Here is a 12,314-nt window from a genome sequence, read left to right as displayed (position 1 = left end):
AGACTAAGATAGTACATACAAAAATAAACTGGAGAAAAGCTCCAGGATTACTAATCAAAAATTTCCTTACTAGGTAATATTACAGTAATTAAGAGGGTATGAATTTGACATTAAGAATCTGTCATTAAAAAGGCTACATAATTATAAATAATTGATACAAGTAATGACAATTTAGACCCATCATTCCCTTGGTAACATATTCTTTGGCATTGCAATTCATCAACAGATTGGTTAATATGTTACAAGATTATAGGAGAGATGAGGAAAGTATCAGACAAAACTTTATAGGTGATGACATCAGCAGTGTCTGGTGAGTAGAACATGGTGACAGCAGTGTCCCACATGCTGGTGTATCTGCTGTAACACACACACACACACACACACACACACACACACACACACACACACACACACACACACACACACACACACACGCACACACACGCACACGCACACACACACACACACACACACACACACACACACACACACACACACACACACACACACACACGCACCAGTTAACTGCAGTGAGAACAGAACATCTGCCTAAGTACACTGACTAGAGAACTCTGTAATTAAAGTGAACACCAATACCAAAAAGACTGCAATGAAATGTAAAATGAAGTCCAGAGAATAGCAATCCCAGTGACAAGGTTTAATGCATGAAGTGCTTTTTGTTTGACAAATTTTTCAAACTTCATCAGATCGACAAACTTTTCAAACTTCATCAGATGGAGTTTGAAAAAATTATCAAATGAAAGCGCTTCATGTAATAAACCTAGTCACTGGGACTGCCATTCACTGGACTTCATTTTCCATTTCAACATTGTAATTAACTCAAGCGCCACAGCACAAGTCTGGCTTGGGTAGTATCAAACAACACTTTTTAGGTGATAACATCAGGAGTGTCTGGTGAGGAGAAGATGGTAAGAGCAGTGTCACACATGCAGTGAGAACAGAACCCTTACTTATCTAACTACACTGATTAGAGAAGTCTGTATTTAATGCAAGTTCCACAGTACAAGTCTGACTTGGATAGTATCAGACAACACTTTATAGGTGAAAACATCAGCAGTGTCTAGTAATATGTCCCACATGCTGGTGTAAAACACTTTCTCTAATGTCAAGCAAGTGCGCAAACACACACACTCACACACACACACACACACACACACACACACACACACACACACACACACACACACACACACACACACACACACACACACACTGACTACAGTAAGATTAGAACCCTTACCTAAGAACACAGACTAGAGAACTCTGTATTTAATCCATTCCCCGTGGCACAAGTCTGACTTTTGCAAAGCTGCAGGACAACTTTTAGTGGATGATATCAGCAGTGGATGTTGAACAGAAGATGTTGGGAGGCCAACATGAAATAGATGTGTAAGCATTTACAAATTACAAAATATTGGCAATCCATGGGATTGGAGTAGTAAGTGCAGGATGCACAGTTATGCTCTTCTGACCAGATAGACACACACACACGCACACACACACACACACCTCCCACTTGACTGCAGTGAGAACAGAACCCCTACCTCTCTAAGGACTCAAACTAGAGACTCAGTATTTTATGCATGCACCAAGGCACAAGCATGACTTTTACAAGGCTTCAGGACAACTTATAATGGATGACATCAGCAGTGGATGTTGGAGTGAAGAAGTTGGGAGGCCAGCATGAAATGGATAGCTAGCCATGTCCAACTGTCAAGTAATTAAAATTCTGTATGTTACCAGATAGATGAGTGTGCAATGTGTAGTACTCAGTGGTTGTGTTTTCAATGTGCAGATGTACTTTAAGAGACAGCTTTACAAACTATATGCAAACATGTGTCCACATTACTACAAGTACTGGAAAATCTGAATGTGTATTGCCATTCTACAGATGGCATATAAGACAACATTTGTTATTTATTTATGTAGTGTAGTTGATATATTTGTGAACAAGTACTGAAAGACTAAGGTTGTAGTGCATGAGTGGAGGTAACAGATGGCTGCATTGTAAATATGTGTCATTTTCTTACATAATTTTTTCATTTTGTTTGTGTTTCCACATGTAGTTTCATGGCATGAACAGTATATGGACAGTAAGCAAAAATAATATATGCTATTATCCACTTTGCATAGCAGACTGCAGAGCAGCAGGTTTGCATGATGGTTGGCAAAATGTTTTTGAAAACATACATATTTCTACTGTTTTCCCTGTTTGTGCACAGTTAAGTAGTTGGCAAACATGAGCCTCATTGCTAAAATTCTGAGAGTTATCAAGGAGTTTCATACATACCTGCTGCTTATCTGACTCTGTGGCAGCAGGTGTAAATGCAATGACACATTTCTTTTTCAGCCCAGATGATATAGGGTTCAAATCCAGGTGTATGTAATACTTTTAAACAAGTAGTGATAATGCAATGAAATTATTCTTTACACTACATTCACAGTGTGTTACTGTGTGTTGACATAGCACACTGTGCTATGTCAACACACAGTAACACACTGTGAATTTAGTGTAAAGAATAACTACATTCACAGTGTGTTATTGTGTATTGACATAGCACAGTGTGTTTAAGCAGCATTGCTTAGAGGTAACCACAGAAGAGCCATTCACCATCACTTGGCATTGGTATGCAATGCCAAACTTCATGCAAACACAGAGGCCAAAAAGTGAAGGGCTCTATTTTTTGGTACTTATGTGTTGTGTATGATTCTATTTTTTGATCAGATTGTAGGTGTTAAAATGGGGTAGATAGGGAAGTAGTGATATGGGGGACAAGCAGGGGGAAGAACAAAGGGAAATCAATATAGAAATGTGCAAGAGGGAGGTAGGAAAGTACCATATCTATCAATTTCTTCAACAGTGTAAAATGAAAATATGTACAAAACATTAGTTGAATTTGGACAGTCACCTCCACAAAGAGGGGTGACAACAATGCAATCATGTTCTATAATCAACTGGACCAAATCAAGTGTGTCAAGAAAATACATGTGAAAATACATGTGAAAAATGGAGAACTATGTTTGGGACAAAATTATTTTGTGGGATAGGTGAGTTTCTTTTACTTCAGTAAGAAAGGAATGCTGACTAGGGGAAGGCTGGTATTTCTGGATCAGGTAAGTTGGGTAAGTGAGGAAGCAAATGTAAGCAAACAGGAAAAACAAGACAAGCCACAGGGATAGCGATGGACACAAAAGGTTGGGAGACACCATAACTGTGGTGAGGGGGAACAATGCAAGCCCATGCCCATCAAACATGGGGCCAGTGAGAATCTAGTCCTCACCTGCAGGATTGTCATCACTCTCCCCTTACTCTTCTGGCTGCTTGAGTCCTTGATGTCTCCTCCTCCTCCTTTGGACCATGAGGGAGAGCAGTGTCTTCATCCAGCATTGGTGCACACCATTGCTGCTGTGCATTACCCTGTGTATCAACTCTGGCATCTCCTGGTGGGTGATGAAATCCCCACCTCTACCAGTGCTCCCGGGAGATACCACATACCAGCTGACAGGGCAGTGCTACCTGAGGGTGCAGGTACTAGAGGGGCAGCAGAGACAGTGCTGCCAGGTTTCATCCCAGATGTGTTGGGCGTCGGTGCTGGAGCTGGTGGAGTGAGGGCAGGCTGAGCCACTGGTGTTGGCATACCTCCCTGTGCTGTTAAGCATTTAGTGATTTGATACAGATGAATGACATGGAAACATTTTTTATGACATGCATTAGAAAATAAAAAAAGATAAGGGTTAGGGTGAGAGAAAACAGAGATAAAATCAGTACCATAATACGTGACATACAATGCCTTTATGACAATAATACAACTATCTTATCTGAAGTTTTACATGTAAGTATGCCTTCTAACAATTACAAACTATAATTATAGATTGCCCAAAGTAATATTTGCAATGTGCAGATATTGCACATATGTTGGGTCCAATTATACAGACTGAAGTTAACAGCATGGCATTTATGCCACTTTTGCAGAATTTAATTTCTGCAATATTATTAAAGAATTGCAGTACTTTATGCTTGCTACTCATGATATTTGAACCCACAACCTTTGACTACAGTCTTACCCTTGATTCTTCCAGTTGGTTTGTGCTACAGACTGATGTGTGCATGTTTACTTTTAGAGTTAGTATATGCATGCTTAATTTGCTACTACTATATAGAAAAGAACATTTTTTCTCTAAATCTTAAAGCTGCAATAATACTTCTCTTGTGCAACATACACACCACGTACTTCCCTCAGTCTATCTAGATGCTCAGGATGGGCCTCCCTATTCATATCTTTTTCAGCATTAGCTGTAAAAAGAAAATAAATGATCAGAGGACCATTATGCATACCAGTCTTGCATATACTAAGCTTTCTAGGTATTATAAATCCTCATTATTAGCATACTTACACAACTCTGGGATGTTGCTAGTTCTGATCTCATCCATTGGTTGAGTGTATCTCTCTTGAGCCTTTTTAGGTCATTAAAGTGGTGCCTACCCTATTCTCCAGTGCAAGGGATGCCAGTTGAACTAGATACAGCCTTGGCCAGAGTATTTCAAGTATCAGACTTGTTTTGGGAGCTAGTCCCATTGTAGAACCCTTTGGCTGTGGCACTTTATCAGGAGTCCAATAAATATTCTGGACTCCTGAACACCCCAATTCTGTGCCATAAATTAGGCACTTTCTCCTCTAACATTAGACATGTCTAATCCCAATGCAGTGCAATAGCAAATAATGAGTTCCCACCAAATCCTGTTATGTTTACTGGTGGTGCACAAACATGAGCAATGATGCCAACCACATTTGAACAATGATAGCAGAAAGCAATAGTGCCAAACAGAGAGGAAGGCAATTTTTGAAATTGGAAGGTTAATCTGACACTTGACATTAGTTTGAATGGTGTCTGCTGCTATAACTGTTAGGTAATTTTATTTTGCAGACATGCACTTGGTGCAGAAATGTTTGTTTGGCTTTATACACTGCTAAAATTGATTTTTACAATGGGAGATTCAAACTTATGGATACCTGACAAAACATTTTTCCACAGCAATGATTTTCCATCTTTGCCACAGGAGAAGTGCTTCTCAGATATAGTCATGAATCCTTTATAAATACAAATGACAGAGTGAGGTATTAAACATGTATGCCTGTGACCTGACAAGGCCTTTGTATATACATGCATTTGTGTATGTGTCATATTTAAGGCTGAATAACACACCTGATACCCTTGTAATAGGTGACTCTATTGTCAGACACACTGATGTCCTGCTCACTAGGCTGAATAAAGAGAAGGTCACAGTGAGCTGCCTGTCGGGCACTAGGATCCGCCACATAACGCAAGCACTCAGGTCACTCCAAAGCAAATACAAATATGACTCAGTCATTGTACATGCTGGCATGAATGACCTGAGACGTACCTCCCTCGACTACATGAAAAGAGACATAGAGGAGCTCTCTGATCATGTAGCCCAGGCCGGTATGACCCTGACCTTGAGCAGCATCCTACCCTCACCTAGAATGATGCCACAGTATAAAGACAAAATGATCGATTTTAACAATTGGCTAAAATTTTGGTGTCATTCAAAGGAGATCCAGTGTCTGTCAGCCTGGGATGACATGCTCGACAAGCCACGTTGCTTCGCTAGGTACGGCTTGCACCTGTCACCCCTGGGCTTTCGGATATTGGCAAAGGATCTTGCCACCCCCATAGTGCCTTTTTTAGGCAAGGCTCAAAAGTCAAACTCACCTTCATAGACAGCACAAGGAACAAGAAACTAAGGGTAATGCTGCTAAATGCCAGAAGTCTTAACCTCAAGATGCATGCACTTTGAAGCTCTCCTCAGTATGGAGAACATCAATATCTATGCAGTGACAGAAACCTGGTTCAAGGCTCCAGAGAGCACCCCAGCACTACCAGGTTATACCTCATATCATGCTTTTCGGCTCCAAAACCCGGACCGAACCACAAAAGGAGGGGGAGTTTCCATATTTATCAAGGATATCCATACCTCCAGGTTAGTGGCAGTGCACGAAGTATTGGAGACCATCCATGTGCAACTGACAGTGGGCAAGACTGCTTTTCAGTTTATAGCATCCTACAGACCACCATCTCAAAGTCAGGAATCCCACTCGGCTTTCCTGAAAACATTGGAGAACACTAAGATCTCTCCGAACACCATTATATTGGATGACTTCAACTACCCAAACATAGACTGGGAGCATTACTCAAGCCCCAGCACCTTAGCCCAAAGGTTCCTGGAATTTATAAACTCAAATGCTATGGAACAACTAGTCACCACTCCCACAAGAGGGGAAAACATACTAGACCTGATCATTACCAACATGGGGACTCTATGCTCCATACCAGAAGTATATCCCTCATTGGTAAGATCAGACCATAAATTAATTTCACTGGATAGCCACATCCTGACCCCACCCCCAGCCCAGAAAACCACAGTGAAAAACTTCTCAAAAGTGAACTTCACACTTCTCAAAACTGAAGTGAAATCCTTCAAGGCCCCAGGGCCAGTGGAAACTATGGCCCAAACTGAGAATCCTATATAAACGCATTCTACGGACATCTCCAGGAATGCATGGATCATGCTATCCCAAACAAAATCAAGACCCAATCATCCAAAGGCAGGCATCCAGTCTGGTGGACCCCAGCCATAAATAAACTGTACAACAGAAGGAGGAAGCTACTACATGATAGAGCAAAATCCCTAAAAGGGAAGGCATCTCTGATCAGTACTAGCAAAAAATTACAATCCCTCATAAAATCCTCCAAGGCCAGCTTCGAGAGAAAAATTGCACAGGACACTAAAGACAATCATAAGGCTTTTTCAGTTATGTTAGGAACCTGGGATGCAACTCCCAGACTTGTTCTGAGTTGATTCTAAACGACAAAAAATACACTGAACCCACAGACATCGCCAATATCCTGGCAGACAGGTTCAGTGCAAACTACTCCCCCCCCTCAAAAGAGCAAGTATCTATCCCGGCAGAGTGCAGCCTCCCAAACATCTTTGATGCTCAGGTGAAGGCCGCCCTCTCCAAAGCAAAAAACACTGCTTCCATGGGACCAGATGGCGTCCCGGGTTGCGTCCTACATGAACTCCAAGAAGAACTAATCCCTCAAGTAAAACTGTTGTACAATCTCAGCCTCACTACAGGATATGTGCCCAAAGAATGGCGTACAGCAACAGTGGTCCCACTCCACAAAGGTGGCACCTCTGTGGACCCTGGAAACTATCGCCCCATAAGCCTGACTAGCCTAGTATGCAAGGCTATGGAGTGGATCATCATGGAACTCATAAACAAAGACATTGGGGATCTACAGACACTAGATCCTACCCAATGTGGCTTCGTCAAGGGCAGATCCTGCCTTTTGAACCTGGTCGACTTCTTCGAAACAGTCACCAAGGCTATAGATGAAGGGAAGGTAGTCCACACAGTTTATATGGACCTCACAAAGGCATTTGACACAATACCCCACTCGGGCATCATAGATAAGCTATCCAGCCTAAATATAAAACCCTATGTCACAAGATGGGTCGCAAACTGGCTCAAAGACAGAACCCACAGAGTCAGAGTTGCTGGAGCCATGTCAGACTTGAAACCGGTCACAAGTGGCGTCCCACAAGGTTCTGTCCTGGGACCTCTCTTGTTCAGTATTTACTTTTCTGAGGTAGAGGCCAATGTGGGAGGACTATGGCTCACCAAGTTCGCAGATGACTGCAAACTGGGCGCCATAATCGACTCTCCAGCTGACACAAATATCCTTCAAAAAGGTCTCGCAGAGACGGATAACTGGTGCCAGAGCCATGGTCTAAAGCTAAATGCCAAAAAGTGTATAGTCATACCCTTTGGCAAAAACAATGTGCCCACAAATTACCACATAGGTGGTAACCCATTAAGTACAGAGAAAGTAATTAGGGATCTGGGGACCCAAGTTGATAGCAATCTCTCCTTTGACAACCACATTGCCAAAGTGGTTAGAAAGACCTTCTACATAGCCCACCTCATCATGAAAGGATTCACATCTAGATCAAGAGAGGTAATCATGCCCCTTTATTCATCCCTCATCAGGCCCATCATAGAATACAATGCCCCCTTTGGGATGTACCTTACCTGACACCTGCAGCAATTAGAAAGACCTCAAAAGTACCTCACCAGGAGGATCAAGGGACTCAAACAGATGCCATATGCTGCTCGGTTAAAAAAACTCCAGCTCTACTCAGTTGCATACCGCCTACTTCGAGGCGATCTATGCCTGATATATAAAGCTATGTCCAACCCAGAATTAATGGACATGCTCCACCTCAGTAAATCTAAATCCCTTAGAGCCACGCGCTCGAGGGACTTGAACCTCAGCACAGAAATAAATAGAACATGCTGGAGGGACAGATTCATAACCCAGAGGCTCCCTTCGCTCTGGAATAGAATTCCAATTGATGTTAGGCAGAGCACCTCACTGACTCTCTTCAAGAAGAATCTTGATGAGTGGATGGGGGATCGTAGGTTTGTCCTGGGGATTACTTCCGTGTCACTATTAGACCGAGGCACAGTAAACTAAACTTTAAAAAGGGCACAGTTTACTCAAATCAAGGGGTGGTGTAAGCCAAACACAATCGGGCTAGGCTTATAAATGCCCCAGGGCAGATAGCCTAGTATGAACCTATGAACCTATTAAGTGTGAAGGCCATCTAAGTCCAGATAGCAGAATTATAGTTACAGAAGCATAGTAGACAGTATAGCTTCAGTCATACATCTGAACCTTCAAAACACAGTTAGGGTGTCTTATATCTCATACATATAATTCATATCAGCTCCACTATTTATAATTATGTATAAATTGCTATAAGTGATATTTAATATAATGTGAAATTTCCTGTATTAAAACCCAGGACCATGTGTATGGCAGCCCTATACTTTCACCTGTTGCCACAGGAATATTTAAATAACACTTGATATTTTCCTGTTCATTGCTATAAACTGAACTGTCTCAGCAGTAAAAAAAATGTTGCACTTCCTGTATTAGAATCCAGGGCCATCTGCATTCCAGCCTTATACTTACAGCTGCTCCCACAGGAATAGTTAAATAACAGGAGGATATTTCCATATTCATTATTAACTTATGTGTGTTAACTGCCGCTTAACACTGCTTACAGTGTTTGCTATGTGCCCAACACCCAGTCAATAAAATGTATTCATTGTGAAATTGTTGACTGTCTACTTCCTCTCTGCTGGTGCTTGACTGGCTGCAGGTGTTGGGAAAGCTTGCTAACTGCCACCCTACATTGCTTAGTGGTGTTGAGCAATGGAAAGTAAAAACTGCAACAATGTATCCTTCTTGACATTTAGAATGTCTATGCCTTGTCTGCAGGTGTTCTGTCTGCTTCCTGTTTGGAACACTAGTCCAGGTTTGTACATTGCTAAGCATCACACAAACAAGATAGGCAAAGCTAAACATGACATTGATTGTGTTTCTCCATTTCCCCAATTTGCGCTAAGCTGCACATCTCACAAATACTGGCATTAAAAAAAAGGAAAATTAGGAGAAAAGAAGAAAATAAATTTATTAAACAACACTACAAAATTTATGTTGGTACATGTATTTTTAACACAGGTCTAGATTTCACCTCTTACTCCAATGAACCTTCAAAACACAGTAATAGTGTTTTATCCTTCTTTGCCACAGAAACTGTTTTGCATCAGATAATGAAAATCATTGTGCATACAAGCAACTGCAAGATCATCCATAGTATTAACAAAACATATGACAGTTGTTTGTACGTGCATTAATTTCAGATGTAGTGCACTGAATGATCACACAACCATTTATCATTCTTACTTGCATAAATGCAGCTCTGTCTTATCTCTCGGTGTTTGTTGCTCATTCTTGTCTTATCTGACCAGTAATCTGAGACATGCAGTCTGTAAGGCATTCTGTATCATTGTTAATAAAATGTGTGAGGATATTAAATGGCAGTAATATACAGCTGTCAAGAAATGAAGGGGAGGTTGGATGTTGCTGAACAAAAACTGTGAAATGTGTGCTGCTTACATACATTTAAAACCTTGATACAATTACTTCTACACTTTGTAAGTTTAACCTGGCTGACACCCACTGGAGGTAAGGGAGTCTGAATTGTTGTTGTGTTTTCCTTCTCCCTACCAGTAATCATTCACAGATGCAATCCATTAGCAACAAACACTGTAGGAGTGGTTGTACTATCTTTGCATCTGTTACACTGAACCAAGTAATCGGGATTCAGCAATTCTAATGAGTTCACACCTGATTTGCATTTTCACTGTGCTCACAGCCCTGAATCTACACTATAAAAAGGGAACAGTGTAGCTAGGGAACCTGAAGGTGGCGAGACTTGTTTATGTGGATAACACAGAAGAAGATATTACTTTGGGATTCATCTGCACAGAAGACTACTGCTCTTGATAAAGTATGTTTTGCATTTTTCAGTTATATACATGATATCCTCAAATGTCAATCTGTGCAGATGTAGTGCACTTCTTAGAAGTTTACTGATGTCATAGGCATGTTTAGCAGGGCATTTTACTTTGTCAGATGCACAGACTTATTAACTGTCATCACAAATGATAATGCTACAACTGCTTTTCTCTTTACCCTCTTCTATTGTTATTTCAGTGAAATGTGAATGCCCTACATTGTCAATGACACAGGGCTGTTAGCCTTCTAGGATGGACCATAGACACCTCTAGGGGAGTGCAGACCACAGGTAGAAGTGAATGGAAATTGCATAAAATTGAATCTTCTGTGGTGAATGTGTACATAGGTTTTTGAGACAGTTTATTTGGTAGCACTTTTAGCAGTTCACTGATGGTTTGTTAGCAAAATGTGTAATTTGCCTGTTGTTGTATGGGTGGGGGAGCCGAGTTCCATTTCTGTGCTGGCACAAACAAAATTTGCTATTGTTGCTATCCTTGTTTTGGATCCAACCTTACATTGTGTGTGATTATAATATATTACAACCACAGAATTCTTTTTTTATATTTGAATATCTTTAATGTTTTTTGTTTCTCCAATAGGTAATATTAAAGTACTACCTTTTATGTGTTATATCTAAGAATGACTTTTTTGTGTAATACTTATGTACATTGTCCTTCTTTTGTGTTTTATGTCACCTAGGACTATGGCACCCAGGCATACAAATCCCCACAACCCCCCCTTCAGTGACCCTGTGAATGAAATCATTGTGGAAGCATTTAGGTAACATGGTGCCTTTCTGCTTGAGAGAGGATGTGGGGATATGTCTAGCAGAATGCAAATTTGGCAGCAGATAGTGGCTGATGTAAACACAGTAGGTGGTCAGAGCAGGACATATGATCAGGTGCCCCATTGGGCCACTGACATGACTTCATTGGCCCAGTGGAAAGCAGGTGCAGTGGCCTGTGAGTGGATGGGTACTTGGGGGGGCTGCTACAGAGCCACCACTGACACTAAATGAAGAGTTCCTGTCCACTGCTAGGAATCCAGAGAGCTCAGAGGAAAGTGCACAGCAGCATGCCATTGATGTTGGTGCTGCTGTTTCAGGGAGGACAAGTTTGTCCCAGGAGGAGCTTCCAGGTAGGTTTACTTATCTCAGTTGTTAAATACTTATTGTATAGTAAAATATTGACAGCAGTGCGTAAGTTCTGTTTATATAAATTATTTTGGTTTTGGAGTGGGGATAGCTGTAGATTGATACCGTTAACTTCTGGTTGATTACACATGGGCTAGGATTGGACATGTCATCCAAGTTATTGTTAAAAGTATCATGAATGAACATATAAAGGGCACAAAGTTTTAAACTTCTGTGTTACTGTTAATTGTGATGTCGGTGTCCTTCATATTTGCTTAACTTCTTCCAGGACCATCCTCCATAGGGACCTTACAATCATCTGCACATGGTAAGCCAAACATTTATATGTCATTACTGTTGAGCAGTTCAAATAAATATTTTTTTATCCATATGTGTGATGAGGGTGTCAGGACTGTTGTGTGTATTGCTGTACTGTCTGTAATAGCAGAACCACTGTTTGTTTGTTAGCTTATAGTGGACTGTAGTAGTGTAGGTATTAATTTCTTTCCTGTGTTTGTTGCTTATTATTACAGGTGATCCTGACAGTGGAAGTGTAGGACTCTTACCACCTGATGTCAGAGTATTGGCAGACTCTGATGATGATGGTGGCCAAACAGAGGCACAGTTGGGGATGCAGAGGCTGAATCTGACTTTGAGGTTGACATTCAGCCATCCCCTGTAATTCCATCAGACAAAGCCAGTCGGC

Source organism: Protopterus annectens, chromosome 6.part0, assembly GCF_019279795.1.
Source record: "Protopterus annectens isolate FY-2018-M chromosome 6.part0, PAN1.0, whole genome shotgun sequence".
NCBI lineage: Eukaryota > Metazoa > Chordata > Ceratodontiformes > Protopteridae > Protopterus > Protopterus annectens.
Note: the sequence above shows the minus strand (reverse complement) of the source record.